General features: G+C 34.7%; 1 protein-coding gene across 7 annotated transcripts in view; it reads left to right on the plus strand.

The window, feature by feature from the left end:
• Nrg1 (neuregulin 1) overlaps positions 1–19,257 on the plus strand; it is a 987,318-nt gene that overhangs the window by 878,220 nt on the left and 89,841 nt on the right. The window lies entirely within an intron of this gene.

Raw genomic sequence — 19,257 nt, forward strand, 5'->3', positions numbered from 1 at the left:
TTGCAGCAGCCTGTTTAATAACGTGTGAGTGAAGAGACTACGCTCTTAAAGCAATTCAGAACAATATAATGCCATCTGCAGTGGGGCATTGCGATAGTTTTATAATGGAAAGTTGAAAGGATGAAACCATGACAGGTCAGATTATTCTAGACATCACATATAGAAGGGAGGAGTTTTTATAGCTTCCCCCCTTTAATATTTTTACTTTTATTCTCTATCACTTTTTACCATTGATGAATATTCACTTACAAGAAAAAAAGTAAAAAAACAGAGAATTTTTTTTTCTCAAAAATGTCTTTAAAAATCTTTTAGAGGTAAAAGAGTTGAAGGTAGAGAATCTGTGATGCAATATCCTATCTGTTTTCCCTCTAGATCATAATGAAGACTAAAGAATACCTCCTTCAGACATTGTGTTCAGTATGCAGTAGTGCAGTGTGTTACAGAAAGACAGAGAGAACTTGCTATGTGCTTGAAAAGATTCAAGATCTTTTTTACACACACAACATTTGGGTGGCAAAGACTTGAAAAGAAGCTTCTTTTTTCCCCCAGATGTAATTAGGAAGACCTTTCTTATGCAGACACTGCTTTGCATCTTTATGGAATCCCTGAAGCATCATTAAAGGTCTGACAGATATCACTGCATTCTCTGCCTCTTCCCACCTGGCAAAGTGACCGGGAAATAATACCCAGATGAAATGACAAGCTATAAAAAGCAAGTGCAGATCCTGCACAGGGAAGCAAAATTCACCGTGAAGACAAGGTTACTTCTTTGTCTTCATGATTTTCAACCTAAGTCTTTAATGAAAATATTCCTGGATCAGTTGAATGAGCTCTTACCCCCGACCCCCTCAAAAAGGATGGTTATTTGGAAAACTCTTTAGCTAAATTATACAATTTTGTCATTTGATGAAATCATGTAAAGAAATATGCAGTATATTTTTCTGATCTAGGACCTTGTTAGAAAGTAGTTGTGAAGTTTTAAGGAATTGTTTCAAAGGGAAAGTCTTCTAAGTGTTTTAATAGCATGTACATTCCATCTGGTATATCTTTTTCTTTTTCTTTCTTTCCCCCTGCCCCCAAGACAGGGCATTGATTTTGTGGCATTTGCAATAAGGGGATAAGATTTACTGCTGCCTAAAAGCATCATCGTGGCCAGTTCTGGCCAGATACACAGCTGTAGCATTCTGAAGTCCATCAGAGATAACCAGTCTGGAAAAAATAGTTTTCTCCTGAAAACTTAGGAGTAGACAGTTGGTTAACATTTTAAAGCCCATAGGAAACTCTATGTGGGAAACTGTTATTTTTTTAGACTGGTACCTTAAAAAAATTATGAGTTCATTTTTTTTTTGTGGGGGGTAGGGGTTAGTCTAGGCAGCTTTGCTTTCAGAAACTTGTAATTGGTTATTTTTGTTATTTTAAAAGCTTATAGCCATTAAATAAAGGAAAACAAAAAAATTAAAAAGCTTAGAACGGAATTATATTTTTTTTACAATTAGGTATTGCTCAGTTGCAGAAAGAACTGGGCCTGTCCTCTCATCTTGCATGTTTTTGACATGAACTAAGCTGTCACGATTTGTGTTTTTAAATGACATTATCATATCTGAAACATGCTCTGCCATGGTTTCAGGACTTTATGCTTCCTTTTCCATTTTCCTTCTGTCTCAGCATATTCAGCATATTATACATAGGGCTGTGGCCTTCAAGGTCATGTCTGTTGAGGGCTAATTGATTCTTCTTTATCCTGGAGCCTGAGAGAGTAGAAGAGGGACAATCCTAGTAATTGTGTCTGCTGTGTTAGTCCCCAAACCAATCTATCTCCTTGTATTAGAGTTTCATTTTATAAATACTAGAGTTATTCCCTTCCTCAATGACTCTTGTTAAATTACAACAAGTTTTTTTGTCTTTATTAGACTAAAAAAAGTACAAATCATAGCATTTTAAATTGCCTATAGGTATAATGACTATGTCTGGCTTTTCCAAAATTAATATTTCTTTCATTCTATAGTTTTATGTTTTCACTGCATTAATGTATGTAGACATGTAGTTATTATGAAATCTAACATATGACTGGATGAAAATATGTATGTGTAAATATATATATATATATATATATATATATATATATATATATATATATATATATTATTCTGAAGTTTTTCTATGTGTGTTTAGCAACTTTTCACCACTACAAAGATTATGTTATTGTGATACTAATTAAATTTTTGATTTGCATTGAATCACATAATATTTGGACCATTTTAGAGGAGAGGAGGGTGCTGGGATGGAACCAGGAGTTTGTATATGCTAGACAAGCACTCTACCATGGAACTATACACTCCCCAACCCAACTCATTAATTTGTTTTCTTTGGCTAGGCCTTAGAATTTTTCTTACCCTCTTTTTATATGGAAAAGACTGACACTTTTTGGAGGTTGCAAACTTAGACTAAAAAATTTAAAAGAAATGATTGTTTAGAGTATAGCAAGGAAACTGTGGTACCATCTTGAAATAAAATGTTTTCTGGATGGGAAACCCAGCTTGACAATAGACTCTTAGATTCAAGAATATATTGGTATTTTCACCTTGGGCCAAATTTGTTTTGCTTTGTGTTAAATCTTTTTATTAGGTTTCATGGTAAACCATTATTACCACAGTGACAATATGAATTACCACCATGTGCAAAAGATCAACATGACTGAACATACCAAAGAGTTTCTTTCCTTTGGTTTCAAAGTACCATTTTAGTTCAAGTTCATCCTTTTCCTAGTGCCTCATGATTGTACTTGAAGGAGTTTTGGAAGTGATTTCAAATGACTTTTCTGCACTTTAAATGTTTGTTTATAGTCTAAAACATTAAAAATTGGAAGGAACTGAAAGATTCTCAATTTGAACTAAATAACTGAACTAATTAGTAAAATTCTTCTATGAAAAGTCACTAACCTAAAAAATTAAAAGAAATGGAAAATTAGTAGTAGCCTACCTTCCAGAATTTAAACACACATTTTATCCCTGTTACAGAGAGTTAAAGCTGGAGACTTAAGTCTAAGTGACTAGCAATTAGACAGGTACTTTAAATGGGACCACTAGTAAAGTGTGTATAGTTCGTATCACCAAAATTAATTTTTTTTCTCACCTTCCTGTTTTTCTCTTATTAAATTTTTCTGTAGTGGTGGTCTTTTTTTCATCTTTATCCAATCAACCATACCATATTCAGCTTGCTTTTGAAAACAGCTTGGGTTGCCCAGGGTGAGCTGTTCCCTAATAGATAGCAGATGGCTATATGGCTCACCTCTTTCCTGTACATTCTGCTTCTGTTTTTTCCTCCATATTCCTTTGTGATACCCAGATCAGCCTTCTTCCTGTTCTTCCTTCCCAATTATATTTTGAATCTCTCTAATTCTAATTCTTTCTGTCCTAATTATGACATTCTGGCTTCACATGTCAGTCTTTCATTGCATCCTAAGATACCAATGCATCTTCACCTGTCTTTTCATATATAACTTTATTTATTGCATTTTAATACTGACTTGTATTTGCATATGCCACAAAATACATACAAAAAAACAGTCTCCAGCCACCAAAAATGTACACCACCTTCTTGTTGGCATGATCAATTTAACTGCATGTCCTTCTTTTTTGTTTCCCTTTCTTAGTGTGCTTGATGCAGGTTTCTCTGCTGATCGCTTGTATACTTATTATACCAGCATTTATGCATTCCCAGAAAATCATTAAGTCCTAAATCATGCAGCTTTGTTCTTCCTCCTTCTCTTGTTCTTTTAATAACACTTAATAGTGTCCTTTTAAAGCATGAAAGAAGAGATATTTTATAGATCAAATAATCAAAGCATTAAAAAGTTATGGCTTGTCTAGAAGTTCCTGAGAACCAAGGATATAACCCTTGTCCACTGAGTTTATTGAACTTTCTACTAAATCATACATGTCTACTTTTATGCTCATGGCTCCACTTTTATTATTGTTTCTATATGTTACTATTTCATTTTTCTTTTTTTATTTCCTGTTTGTCTCCATTCATCAAAGTACATTAAGTGCCTACTATGTCTCAGGCACTGTTCTTAACTGGTTATGTGGTAGTGACAAAATGTAGAAATCATTGCCCTCATGCAGCTTATAGTCTAGTGGAATTTAAGACTCTGGCCACAGAACTCACATTGAGATATTTGGCTACTTTTTTAGATATACATATGCCCTCTTGTCTGGACCTTCATTTTATTCACTGTTTGTCTCTCCTTGTTCTTCCCTTGATATATTTTTCTTTTCCTTCTGCTAAACACTGAACAGTTACCCAGCAATGTCATTTATCTTAAAGTTGACTAGTCCCACCTCTGCTACCAACAATCTGGATAGCCTTGGGTGAATATCTTTCCAGTCCTTTTGGGTACTCTGTGTGTGTGTGTGTGTGTGTGTGTGTGTGCATATGTATGTGTGTGTGGTACTGGAGATTGAACCCAGGGCCTCATGAACCTTAGGCCAACACTTTAAAGGGCTTTGTCACCAGCCCTTGGCGCTCTCTTAAGATGGAAATATATATATATATATATATATATATATATATATATATATATATATATATACATATACATATTTCTAATATGTAAAGATTGTAAGATTATTTTCAGGTTCTGAAAAACTAGTAGCTATAAATATCTTTGCTTCGATGTCTTGGTTGTATCTTCTATGTGGTGTTTTGACTTGCTGAACATAAAGATTGTTCAGGTATTCCCAAAATGTTTTAGTTTTATTGTCCAGAGAAAGGCTAGAATGTGCTAGAAAGTTGTTAGTTCTCAAACTGCATAGACACACAGGTTCATGTCGCATTCAGATGAAGACTGATTGATTAGAAGTGACGTTAACCCTGAGGATTTCAAAATTCTCTTCTCCCAAGGTACTGCAGTGAATTTGACATCCTGTGTGTGTAAGCATTCAAAATTATTTATGAAAAATATAATTGATGTCTTATAGTTGTAGAATTGTGTTTGTTGACCATCTTCAGAGATACTTGAGTTACTTCCCCAAGTAGGGATATACAGGTCTAGAAAGTGAAGTGACTTCTCAAGGTTACTCTGTCAGTTGGTGGCTATGCTAAAGACTAAGCCCAAAGTGATGCTTTGCTTTGCCCTACCCAGCTTTTCTTCTCAAAACCATTTTATAGCATTTATGTGCAAATAGCAAATACTTCTGTAATTTAAACAGTTTTGATTTTTCCCATTTATTAATTCTAACCCTAACTAATAGAACTTTTATCACCCCATTGCAGATGTCTTCTTTGGAAAACAGAATATAACTTCTGATTTTGATTAGTCTAGGATGCCCCTCTAGAGACTGGACATCCATCTCTCAATATCATAGTATATGGGTTAAGTTCTTTAAAGTTTAAACTTTTCTTTCTATTTTTTATCGATGCATTTTAATTATACATAATAGTGGGATTTGGCGTACATGCATGTAACATAGTTTGGTCAATTTCATTCCCCAATACCTATCCTTTCTCTTTTCTCCTTTCTTACTCTGGTTCCTTGCTCTGCCCTACTGTACTCTACTGGTCTTCCTTCTATTTGTATGAGATTCCTCCCTCTTGTATGGAAGTTTTTGTTTGTTTTTAAATTAGAAACCAGCCCTTTTTATATTTTGAGACAGGGTCTCACTAAGTTCCTTAGGGCCTTGCTAGGTTGCAATGATCAAAGTTATCCCAACTAAAATTTGCCACTGTTTAAGCTGGGCACAGTGATACATGCCTGTAATCCCAGTGGCGTGGGAGGCTGAGACAGGAGGATCTCGGGTTCAAAGCCAGCAACAGCAAAGCACCTAGAAACTCAGGGAGACCCTTTCTCTAAATAAAATACAAAATAGGGCTGGGTATATGACTGGGGATATGGTCGAGTGCCCCTGAGTTCTAGCCCCAGTACAAAAAAAAAAAATGCCACTGTTTGAAAATAAATTGGTCCTTTATTACTAGAAGTATTCAAGCAATGACAGTGTTGGGGGAGTTTGGTCTTCCAAGGAGGTCATTAAGTGTTTTCCCTCTAAAGTCCCTTACAGATCTGGTTCTCTGGTTCTCTCATCTCTTGTCTGCAGGCATTGGCTTTCCAGTTGGGCAGACTTGAATTTAAAGCCTGCTTGCCCCAGTTTATGACCTTGAGCAAGTAAGATCATACTTCTGAATCTGTTTCTCATTTATGTGTGATAATGGTAATACACATGTGAGACTCTCAAATGAGCTCTTGGAAAGACCCAAATCCTAGGCCTGAAACATCATTAATACAAAACCAGTACCAACTTTTCCCATTTTTTTTTTTTAACCTTTAACTCCTTTCTTCTTCACTTTGTCTTTTGTCTTCTTTGATCTTGACAGTGGTTTTATGTCCAAATTTGGAGAATAAGTTTAGGAGTTTGGGAGTCTTATGAAAAACTTAGAAGCAAGCCAAGAGTTGAAGAAGCATCATAGCAAAGCAGAACCTGCAGTAGAAACTTAGATCAAACACCAGCTGTGCTCCTGGCCAGCTGTGTGACTCTCAACAAATCACCTCACCACTTGAGATTTAATCTGTACATCCAAACAAATGGGATGTTAATACCTAAAGCTCTTGAGAGATTGTGCTAAGACAGAACAGTTTGCTCTGTGTGAAAAAATATTTGTTGTTAGGATGGCACTTAAGAAATACTAATGTCTTTCATTTGTCTCTGTGTCAGAGTTTACATACACATATTTTCCTACATGTTAACATTTCTATGAATAAATTGTAGGGTCCTTTATAATTGGATCAATTTAGTATGTCTGAGGATAATATAGAACTTTACTAATTACTTTAGCCGTCATGTTTTAAAAAGAGTGATTTTTTTTACCTCATAAAAATTGGCTAGATTAACAAACTTATTAGTCTTTAAGTAATGTCCAAAAATCACCCTGCAAGGGACTGGAAGATAGGCAGAATGATAAGGAGATACTCGATACTCGTAAAAGAGAAAAACAGAAATGACTAAAGTTGTGTTTTTTAGGGAAGATTGAAAACAAACAGTTCAGTTGTAGCACAAAGAAGTAACTTGGCTGGAAAGATCATGAATCCTTAGCATGAATAAAAATTATGTTTACATTATTGTTTTTATTATTCCTATCTGGGATTTCCTGGCCCCAAAAGATTGGAATTAAGGTCTAAGAGCTATATTTAACATTTTTAAAAAAAATGGAAATAACAGTGTACATAGAATAGTTTTACATAAGCAAAATCAAACAAATTATTTTAATTTAATAAAAAATATAATATTTTATTACATAATAAATGTATGTACATGTGTATATTATACACATAATCCATATGCAAAATAGTCTAGATAACAGAAAATGATTTCATAATTAATGAATAACATTGGGTATATGAAATTCACTTAAAATATATAAGAAAATATTGTTTATTAGTAGGTTTAGGGAGGAGAGAGGGTATACAATGTCCTCTGGCCCCAAGTATTACTGGAGGTTTATAAAAGGTCAAAGAGAAAGCAATGCTGTTGTGAGAGTGGAAAATAATCATACCTTAAATATATATTAAAAGTTCTATTGTAATGAATTTAAAGTGAAGTCTTATTAGCTAGACTGTTGGTCACAACCCCATGAAAAGGAAAAAAAAATCAGTTCTATTCTGGATATATGCACTTAAAGGGCCGTGGTGTTTTTATTGTGCACCTACTGAATTTTCGTAAAGACAGATACAATTTCATAAGAACTTGTCATTTTAAAAAATATATAGGAACAAGCATAGTAAATATAATTTCATTTATTTTTTAATATAGAGCTACAAATATGTGAGAACTGTGTTGTGGTCACCTTGACTCTTATTACTTCAAGAATAATAGATTTGCTGCAGAAATTGAACTAGGTAATCAATATTGGAGCAATGAGGCAGTTACTATTAAGAGGGAAATATTTAATAACAATCTAGGGCAGATTTTACCAGGGTCTAGGTTTTCTGATCGTGCAATGGAAATATGCAGATAGATCCACTAAAGTTTGATAAAAAATAATGGATCACTTCCTCAAGTAAAGCATTTTTTATTTTGTATCAGAAACACAGTGTGGCACAACAGGCTTGGTTTACTTTAATTTTTAGTGATATTTACTTGAGTGTTAGAATAAGAAAAGCAATTCAATGAACCAAAATGTAACTTTTTGAACTGCATTTTATATAAAAGTTAATATAGAATCTATTATGGTTGCTAATTCTCTAATATCAAAAACCCTCCTCTGTAATTTGTTTTATTTCAAAAACTCGATTTAAAATTAAACTGAATATGCATATACACAGATTCATTTGAATTATCAAAGCAGCCCAGCCCTGAAGACAGTGGTAGTTGCCAGTCAAAAGTAAACAAAATTCTTAGACAAACAAACCAACCTAGATCTTTCAAGGCTAACTTCTGTTACCATGGTTGGAATAAGACATTGATATAATGTTTTTTTCTGAAAAGTGCCTCCCCTTTTCTTCCCATTTTTTTCTTTCTTACTATCCCATTAATTTTTCCCCTCCTGTTCTTTTATACCCCTCTATTACTTCTTCTCCAGTGATCTCCCTACATGTTCCTCCTCCACATTTGTCTCTCTGACCCTGTTCCGAAACCAGTGTCCCAGAGCACCAGAGTTTATGGAGCAAAAGGCCCAGGCCTGTGGTTTCTCACCATGTGGGTTGGGGGAAAGTGACAGAGACCTTTACCGCAGACTTGACCATGATTAGCCCAATGATTTCCAATGTCTCCTCTTCCTTTGCTAAGCAGCAGGAAGTTATTTTATGAAATATGTTAGTGTCACAGCAATAAAAGCTCCATAAATAAATGGCATGATGTAAGGACAGTGGAATTGAGCCCTTGTTAGCATTTGTTTGTAATCCCTTGGTAGAGCTTCCTGGGTCATAATTACTTGCTCTTCTGGGAGTAAAAGGAATCAGTAACCATTGATTGTTACATGATGCTAAGTATTGCCTACAATGCAAATCTTAAGAATGATTAGTAACAGAGTTCAGTGTTATAACTCTGAAGTCTCCTTACTATAATCCTTTAAAGCAAAGTGCATTTTGCAGTTTTTGCCATCAAACAACTCTTATGGTTCTTCCAAAGAAAGAGAAAAAAACAATGTTACATAATTGCAAAGAAAATTTAAAAAAAAAAATTAAAATAATGACTTTAATCTTGGTGTCCTACTTCTGCAGTGATATCACAGGGAGACATCTAAATTAACAAATGACCAGAAAGTTCAGTTTTGCAGGAATCTGACCCTGTAATTTAGGTGACTGAGATTAGTGGAAGCTGAGGTATGATGACCTTTATATCCTACTCAGTGAAATGTTTGTGAAAACTTTGGAATCAATACAATAAGACTTTGGCTTCTCAAAATCCTTGGATATTCGCTGTCAAAGATTGTGGAATTTTCTAAATAGCTCATGATTTGTCACCTTGAAACTTCAATTTTATCTTTTAGATTGAAATCTTAATTATTTTTGATGTATATCACTAACATCCTTTTAAGTGGAATTTATTGAATATAGGAGTGTCCTTTTTTAGGACATTGAGTTACATTAGGGATTATTGCCCTTGTACTAGATAGCCCAAGACTAATGTGTATTTTGAATGCATGCTGGGTTATTGCATAATCAAAACTGGAAAGTCAGAGCTATGAGGCATCATAGAGACAATTTAAATGAAACCTTTTATTTTAGCCCAGAGAAATAAGCCCAACAATGGTAAACCTCTTGCCAGAAAGAATACAAAACCAGACAATTTTCATGATGTTTTCAAGTATCCTGTGCTTTTGGTTACACAGTATATATTAATCATAGAGCTTTTCTATAGTTCTTCAATTAGAAGAACTAGATACTTCTGATCTGTGAGATTTACAAATTAAATCTTTTTGTAAATTTGTGCTTTTTGTCAATCAAAATTTAAGCTGTCTGAGCACTTTAATCTGGAGGATAAAATCTCTCTGAGCAAGGCTTTCTCCTTAAGAAAATGCATCAGTCCTGATGACGTATTATGTCACTCTTCCTGTGTTCTGGGTCAGCAGAGCTTAAGAATTAGAGGTGAATGATAAATGAAGAGGAAGAATATTACTCAATTCCCATAGTCCTTGGATTTAGAAGGCCTGGGTTTAATTCCCAGATGTTTAATTGTCCATTAGTTATTCCTTTCAGAATATGGAGAATGGGTGTAATAAATCCTTAGACATATCCTCTAATAGGAAATTATTTTTGAACACATGAACGCTACTAAATTAGTCATTGTGCTTTATTGGACCCGTTTTGAAATTGATTGTGAAATTTTATGATTCAAGAAGTAGAAATTACTTTTATTTCATTTTCATTCCTTAGATACACCATAGTCAATATTTAGAAAGCACTCATTATCTCATAAACTCTTCTCTGATATTTGAGGTCTTCCCGCAGAAGGACCCCAGACTTCCGATCCAGAGAGCTCCAGCTGTCTCTTCATCCCCACCCATATGTACCATGTTCTGGCCAACTGGGACAGTACCCTAAATTTTATTTTATTTCTCCTTTCCATCTGTTTGCTCATTCTGTTTCTCTACCATCAATGTTCTTTTCCCATAGTCTATACCTTTCTGAATTCTGCTTAGGCCTCCAGACTCACCCTCTTTCTTAGATGTGGACCCTCTTCTCATAGTTCCCTGTAGCATATTGCTTCAGCCTCATGATGGCATTTACTTACATTCTGACTTATGATGTTTTTATTTGCATACTTGCTATTCATAGTAAACTGAAAATTTCCTAAGTTCTAGAGTTATATTTCTCTTATTGTCCTTCCTAAGACAGTGCCAAACCCAATATTTTATATGAAGGGAGTATTCCATTTATCTATTTTTCGAATAAAGAGTATACTGACACTCATTGTAGGGGAGGACAAAGGAAAGGATGTGAAGCTGTATCTTAAGTCTCTGACTTTAGTCATTACAAAATTTAGAGACATGATTCTGGACACCTTAATATATTATTTGCAAAAAGTCTGTGTATGTAGCAGCATCATGCATACATTCTCTTAAAAACTTCACATCATGGGACATAAGAGATTTATGTGGATCCATTAAATTAATGTAAATAATGCATTTGAAATAGTACCTGGCTTATGGGATGATATAAACATGAGTTATCTTTACTATGCATTTTTTGAAATTAAATTTCACTTCTTTTGATCTCAGATTTGATACTTTGCTATTACTGTAACAGATGTGAAGAAAGGAACAGGATTTCCAAGACATATCAACAGGGATGTGGAGATGCTACCATTTTGGTTTAGGTTGCTCCTGTGGGTTCTCTTGTGTGTGATCTGTGTTACTGTCATATCTGCATTTTTCTCAGGAGTGAAGAGGGCAAAGTGTACCTGTCAATCAGAGAGTTTCCATGGACTGAAACAGAAAGCTGCCCTCACTGGCAAGATGCCATCTGTTGATACTGATGTGGACAATCGTTTGCCTGTATACATACCTAAATTTATTGCTGTGAATTCCCACTGTCATAAAATGGTGGGAAAGTTCAGGAGACAAATGACTCCTCTTACTTGTTCAAGAGCAATTGCAGAATCTTTGAATTTCATCATGCTCTCACTTTCACAAGACAGAAATCTCATTACCCAGATATACTCAAAAAATTAATGGGATGATTGGTGCTGTCAGTGATGATAATTATTTGGAAGTATCTGAATTTTATTAAATAAGATCACCGGAGAACCATTAACATTTAAAGACATAGGAGATCTTATAGATAAGTTGGTCAAAACATTTTACTGTACTCATGAGGAAACCAAGATCCAGAAATGTAAAATAGTGAAGTCTTAACTTATATACTTACATATAAAAACAGAAATTCATTAAAAAAATGGGGATGGTACCTAATCTAGTGTTTTCCTTAATATTCCATGATGCTTCCTATAAATCAGATGATTTTTTTTGCTAAAGCTGGAAGGAATTTATTTTTCCTTATTATTCCATGTTTTTTTGAGTATCTGCTAAATAAACTTTGTTCCTGGTAAACTTTTTCCTAAATACCTTTACCTATAAAGAGATAAAACCAACAAAAGAATAACAAATAAGGAAATCATGTGCTATTTTAGAAGGTGGTTATATCACATGGGAAAAAATAACAAATGTAACATGGTAACAGCACTGAGAGAGGAACATAGCCATCTTGCACAAAATATTCCACGTAGGCTGCAGCGAAAGCTAATAGCTAATAAAAGATGTGAAAAAAGTAAGGTAATTAACCATGTGGATTGTGGAAAGAGAATGTTCTATCCAGGGGACAAACCAGGGTAAAACCCTAAGGGTACTTAACTGCATGCCTGTGCCTGGGCAGGCAGGAAGAAACAGAAGGCCACTGTGGCTTGAGTGTAGAGAAGGAGGGAGAGGGGCTTAAAAGAGGTTTTCCAGAACTCCAGACGGGGTGAAGCCTCCTTCTCTAACCAAGGTAGTGGCTGCATATTCCTACAAATACAGATACTCGGCTCATGCTGTGCCTGCAGTCTCTTTACATCCCTCTCCTCTGCATCCCAACTCCAGCCCACCCTGCAAGGTCTCATTCAGGTTCCAATCTCCTTCAGAGACATTTCCTATGCACTTGTGTCTGTCATTATACGTTCCTCCTTAGTCTCTATTCCAGCAACCTGTATTGCCTTTAATACTTCTCCATATACTTAAACATCACCCTCCTGCAGAGTTATTTGCTTTGGTGGTGTATGCTTTATACCCTCAGAGAACTTGTAAGGCAAGTTTTTCTTTACTTCTCCATACTTATTAAGCACTTCTACTTACAAAGCCCTGGATTCAGACTAGTAGGACCGAGAGAGACTGCCAGTTTCTATCCTCTTAAGTGTTTGGTCTAGTCAAAGGTAAAATACTTGTATGTGAGGAGGATGGAGAGTTAATGTTTAAGAAGCTTCAGGCGTAAGAAAACTAATGGCTAAGGAGGAATGAAATCAGAGGCATCATCATACAGGATGGTATTGGAAGTGGAAAGTGGGTCTTGAAAGATTTATGTGATTCTGATGGGGGTGTGTTGTTTCATGTGGAAGAAAATGCAAAGCTTGTTAGGTACGTAGTGAATAGACCTGTTTGATCAGTATGAGGGAATTTGTTGATAGCTGACATTTACTAAGCATGCATTGTGTGCTCTGTGCTTTATATGTATTTTCTAATCTTCACAGAAAACCATGAGCTTGGTATATGGTGATCCCTCTCTAAAATAAAGCTGATAAAGGAAAAAAATGGATAGTACCAACATCAAAATAATATTATGGTAATGATGATTGTTTGGGTGATAATCTGACTGTTGCAAGAGGAAGCAGGAAGTAAAGCATGGGTAAAATATGATAAAATAGGAAACCCTCAGGACTAATTGAATGTGGGGAAGGAAGGAAATGATTCTGCACATTTATTAGAGATTCAGCGGTTGTTGAATTAATTTATCTCTGAATGACAACATCATACATTTATTCAATATGTACATTTTGGAGTCTACTAAGTATTTATGTATTTATTAATGTACAGAATTGGTAGATTTATGATAGGAAATCACTTACATTTCAGTCTTCAGGAAATATTCATTTCTAACCTCTTCCTGATGGAACCACTCTAATATTAACTGTTCTTCCCCTGATATCACATAAAAATTAAAACTGATAAGATAACTTGTTTACTTTACTTTTTGATATCGTTTATTATTGCTAATAAATAATCCTTTTAGGATGTATATCCCCTTGAATACACTAAGATGGAAATTACACAGTATGTTAAAATACATAGTTTCAGCATAACATACTATTTACTATTATATTCTTTATGTATTTGTGCTATGTGTGAATTCTCAAGTTTTTGATGATATAATTCTTACAAAAAGAAGGTGAAAAAATTCCTCCTACAAAATCATTATTGTTTTTTCTCTATTCACAGAATATTTAAACAAAATTATATGTTAAATTCCATAAGGTAGTTCATTCAAAATGTTCAAAATATGAATTCTGAAGTGCAGCAGTTAATGTAAGATGTGGGCAGACTATTAATAATGGTCTTCTCAATTTGTAGCTCTTTCATCCATATAATTTTAGTGATATATGTACTATGTTCTACAGAAAGGGATATTTCAAGATTAAAGAGGCAATCAATATGTGGATATATATTTTTAGCTTTTCAAAGCTAGAAAGTGAAATGATGCAATATAATTTCTACTTGCACTATTCAAAAACAAGCCATTGATACTGGAGACAGATCAAACATACATGGCTGTATATGTAAATGACATTAAAGGAAGATAATGAACATTTTCTTATTTAGCTATATATTTAAAACAGTGATACTTAGTATTATTAACAAGTTATTTTTGGAATCAGAATTTTCAAAGTGTAGTAAAGAGCTCTCTGATTATTAAAACAATGTGTAAAAGACACTCCCTAGCAGAATCAATATTGTGTGCTCAGATGAATGTGGGGCAAAGATCACAGACCTGATTGTGTTTTAACATTTTAGAGTCTGCACTCTTGTGTCCTGCTTCCAGGAGAAGAAATGGAAGTTACCAGTAACTCCCAAGAGAAAAGCCCCTCCAGAGATAATACATGAAAAGGTTCAATTTAGATCTTCAGACTTTGTCCTTACATTTTTCCAGCTGGTAAATAGAAGCAATATCTTTGTATTTTTTTCAAGAGGTAAAAGGGAGGAGATAGGAGAAGGAGAATCTGGTTCCTTGGACCTATTATATTATTTCTAGTTTGTCCTGAACTGACCTAACAGTGCATCAGATGCATAGGTACTGGAACCTCCCAAACTCCAAGTGCTTATTGCTCAGTCTATTTTTTTTCTTTTAATTATGATAAAATATGCATAACATGAAATTTTCCATCTCAACCATTTCATAGTGAAGTTCAGTAATGTTAAGTATATTTATGTTGTTATGAAGAGGTCTTCATAACTTTTTAAAATTACTGATCTGAAACTCTCTACCCAATGAACAACTTCCCATTTCCCTCACCCATCAGTCCTGGGCAGTCAGCTTCCTGCTGAGTGTTTCTATAGATTTGACTACTTTAGATACCTTACATAAGTGGAATCACATAGTGTTCAGTTTATCTCACACGGAATGATGCCCAAGAAGTTCCTGTGGGTTACAGCGAGTGTTAGGATGTCATACCTCTGTAAAACTATCCATTTGTCCACACTGGTGTTCCTTCTACTTTAGGGGGTATTGTGAATTAATACTGTTATGAACATAGGTATAACTTCCTATTTTTTGTTCATCTAGGATGTGAAAGTTAAACCAATGTCATCCCTTTTCTGTGAATTCAAATATGTGAAAAAGAATATTTCACAAGAAAATATCCCAATAAGCCGACTTTCTTTATCATATATTAACAATTCCTCTGGCAAAACCTTGCTTCTGATAATACTATGGATTTGTGAAGATTAAGTACTTGCTAGAAAGTCGCTTTTAACTAGAGCAGAGACTCTGAATTCACTTGTTTCTTCTTTGCTTCCCCTTTTGATCATGTGTAAGATCTCTCATCCTCGCTCATTAAAGTTGGTTGGTTGACTTTGATTACTGACATACACAGAGTGTTTCAAACAGGTTATCACTTCTAAAGTGCAGTTGTCTTCTTATTATATAAAGGATCTCATGACAGTTTTCTATGGATGATCAGAAAGCAAGGACTACTATGCTGGTCATTTAAAATGTGAGGTCTGGGTTAAAGGTCCCTGTCTACATCCCCTTTCAACCATTTAATCCCCAGGAAAGTTCTAACTGAGAAAACGAGATTCATTATGCTCTGCATTGTTAATAGACCGTCTTCTTCAACTATACTCCTGGAAATCAGCAGTTTGGATCACTGGTGTGTCTCAGCAGGAAAAATTATGAGTGTAGGTGATTGAAGCATCAGGGTTATGTTGGCCTTGGCTTTGTGCTCACTAGGACTGAAATTGTGGAATGAGGTTTCCTAACTAGAAAGATTCCTGGATGACTAATGCTACCACACAGACTTCACCCAGTCTATTAGAACCATTTTTTGTGTCATATGTGTGAGAGATAGATGAAATTCTCAGATCATATTCAGCATAGTTAATTACACCAAGTATTATTCTAATGTTTTATTGGTTTTGTAGTTTCCAGGGTAAAACATTAGTATTGCTTTAACTTTCAGTTTTCTAAGATTCCTGTTGTACTGAGGAAATAGGAGGAGTCTGCCTCTCTGCAAGCATTGCTGACTCTAACAAGTCTACCACTTTGGTTTAGAAACAAAAAAGAAAAATATCTTATACATTATTTTTGTTTTATAATCAATGTGAACCCAACTTCTGCTAGCAACTATAAGTTCTTTCCTTCTGTCTCTTATTTAATAACTATTTTTTTCTTTGGGTTGTACATCAGAGAATCCTTTCCTTAATATTTCTAGACAGAGAATGTTCTCTTAAATATAAGAAAAATTGTACAGAAAGCATCTTAACTTGGTGAGGCAGGATATACACTGATATATATAGATAGTCAAGTGATATTTTGACAACCAATTCTTTCTGAATGCTATTTACTTAAGCCTCAAATCATCCCTGTTTTTCATACTACTTACCTCAAGTCATTCTCGATGTTCATTATCCATGTCTCATTCATAGTAAGGATAGGCTTGATAAAAGGCCCACAGGAAAATTCAGGTAAAAATGCAAATGGCAAAGTTAGAATAAGTCAGGTATAACTTGATGTTTTGATCTAATTATGTTCATTTGGACTAATTCATAGTGTATCAGGTAAATTAAATCTTTGGCAGATGTTTTTTGCTTTTTATATCTTTTTGCTGATGTCCACTTCAACTCTCCCATCTGTGGCCCTGGGACCCAAAAGAAAATAGCAAAAGAGTTCTGTAGCCTAGTAAATCCCACCGTCTCTAAATACAGGAATCTTTTCATGTGGAGCTCATCAAAAGAAAATCACCAAGAGTGTTCAACACTCGATCTAATTTGAATTGTTCAGAATGTTTAAAATCCACTGGCTAACTGTGTCTAGAAAGAATTAGATGAGATAAGTGAGTTGGGATTGGAGTCTGGTATTTGGAGGTAAGCAGCTTTTCTCTGCTGTGTACTGACATTTAAGTGAATAGAGTGATTTCTAATGGATTTCTTTAAAATATTACAGTTCAACTGACATTTGGTTAAAAAGTATTTCATTACCTCGTTTGGAGAAATGATTGGGTTAGGTCTTACTGGGTCAGGGCTTTTGAAATCTGTAGTTTTAACTCATGGCATGTACTAAAACACTGAACTGTGATTTTCCTCAGTTGATGGAACCTGAAGTTTGCATGTGAAAATCATCTTTATTCTTATTCTTATATTCATTAAAGGGGGTTGGAAAAGTGAAAACTTGCAAAAGAAAAAAAAATGACACAACACATTCTATTGTCCCTCATTCCTATCTCATTTACCAAATTGCTTTTTAACTCTCTGCATTTACCAAATTGCCATCAAGCTGTATATTTAATTTCCTATCTTGTCTTTTAAAATTTAGCTTAAGAAGATGAGCAATTTTATGACATTCAGTGTTGAGACACCTGACATTTTTATATGGGATTTCTCTTGATCTTTAAGAATTTTCTTTTTAATTAAATTTTGGAAGCTCTTTCTCTTTTCCTCCACTGTACTCATTGTGCCACAGGACTCTTAGATAAACCTGAACCCCTTTGGCCATTTGGTCAGGTGTGAATAGGGCTTGAGGTGAAGGGGTTTCAAGGTTACATTCAAATTAGTTTGAAGAAAAAGGGGAAAGGAAGGTTTAGAAACAGCTAATTCATTAAATTTTGAGGCAATGACAAGTGCTTCCACATATAATTTCTAACTTGTCCGTTCTTTTGTTCTTCAGCAAGCTCCTCAGACCTCTCCTGCCTCCGTGTGCTTCAAAGGGAATGGCAGGCTGGAAGGGCTGCTAATAATCCACCCCTCTTCACTCATCTGCCCCTTAATTAAAACTTGGGATCTCTGGAAACCAGGAAGGATAGTGCTATAGTTTGGATCATAAATGTCTCTCAAATGCCCATGGGTTAAAATCTTGGTCACCACTGGGTGCTATCCCATTTTCTAGGAAGCTTTGTTATTTAATTGTTGTTCCTTCTCTCAAGAGCTCTGTTCAATTGGGTTTTTTCTTATGCTGCTTTATTCTTTGGAAATATAAAAAATACACATTCTCCTTGATTTTTTTTTTCCAATTTAACTTTTGGACTAATGGATACTAGAAGGGAGCTCAGTGACAAAGGCCAGGGGTTGTTTTGCTTTTTCCTACCTCTTCCTTTGTTCATCTCTCATCTTATTATGACATTCTCTTTCAGATTCCTTCTGCTTTTTAGCAGGATTGACATGTGGGGCCTGACCCGGAAAGGCAAAGGCTGATTTGATTAGGGATGTCTTTGTTCCAGGTATCTTGCATCAGAGAGCCATTGTGACAAATAAGAGGAGTGGAGTATGGTTTCCTGGGGATAATTTTTGGTCTGTACTACAGGGAAAACCTTGCCTTAATTAATTAAAGCTGCGATGGTGTACATGAAGTAATAGTCATTTTCATAACCAAGGAGATGATTTTGATTTTAAAATGCTTTAAAAATATTGAGCAGCACACACATACACACACAACTTCACAATTTGTTACTATCTTTCTTTTGTTTCGTTGTTAAAATGTGAGTATTTAAATATAAAGAAAATCCTAGAAGCAGTAACTAATACAGTTACATATTGTGGACTCCTAAAAGATGAGTGTTTTAAGATGGTATCCCCTGAACTATCTCCATGGATAAATCTAAAGGGCTTTGATTTAGACTACAATTTGATTAGTAAATTCAAAAACAAACTAGTATGACCTAGAAATATTTATGTGAACACAAGGTTATCATATACATTTTAAGTGAAAAGAAGGGCATTGGTTTCCTCATTATTTTTCCAAATGCCTTTTTGTTTCTAAATTGTACTTTATAGAGATATTTGTTGTTGTTGTTGTTGTTGTTGTGTGTTTTAATTACTCCTCTGCTTGCCTTGAAACTCCAGCGATTTTTTCTGACCCATTTTTCCAATGTGATTTTTCATCTTGTTTTTATTGTAAAGCATTTTTGTACACTACTTCTAATGTCTTTGTCTTTATATATTTATTTTATCACTTTGCTGTTCTTTCTCTGTTCCTTCATTTGGAGAAAACATGACACCAAGAGATACTGGAACCCCCAAATTTCAGTTTAG

Source organism: Urocitellus parryii, chromosome 14, assembly GCF_045843805.1.
Source record: "Urocitellus parryii isolate mUroPar1 chromosome 14, mUroPar1.hap1, whole genome shotgun sequence".
Taxonomy (NCBI): domain Eukaryota; kingdom Metazoa; phylum Chordata; class Mammalia; order Rodentia; family Sciuridae; genus Urocitellus; species Urocitellus parryii.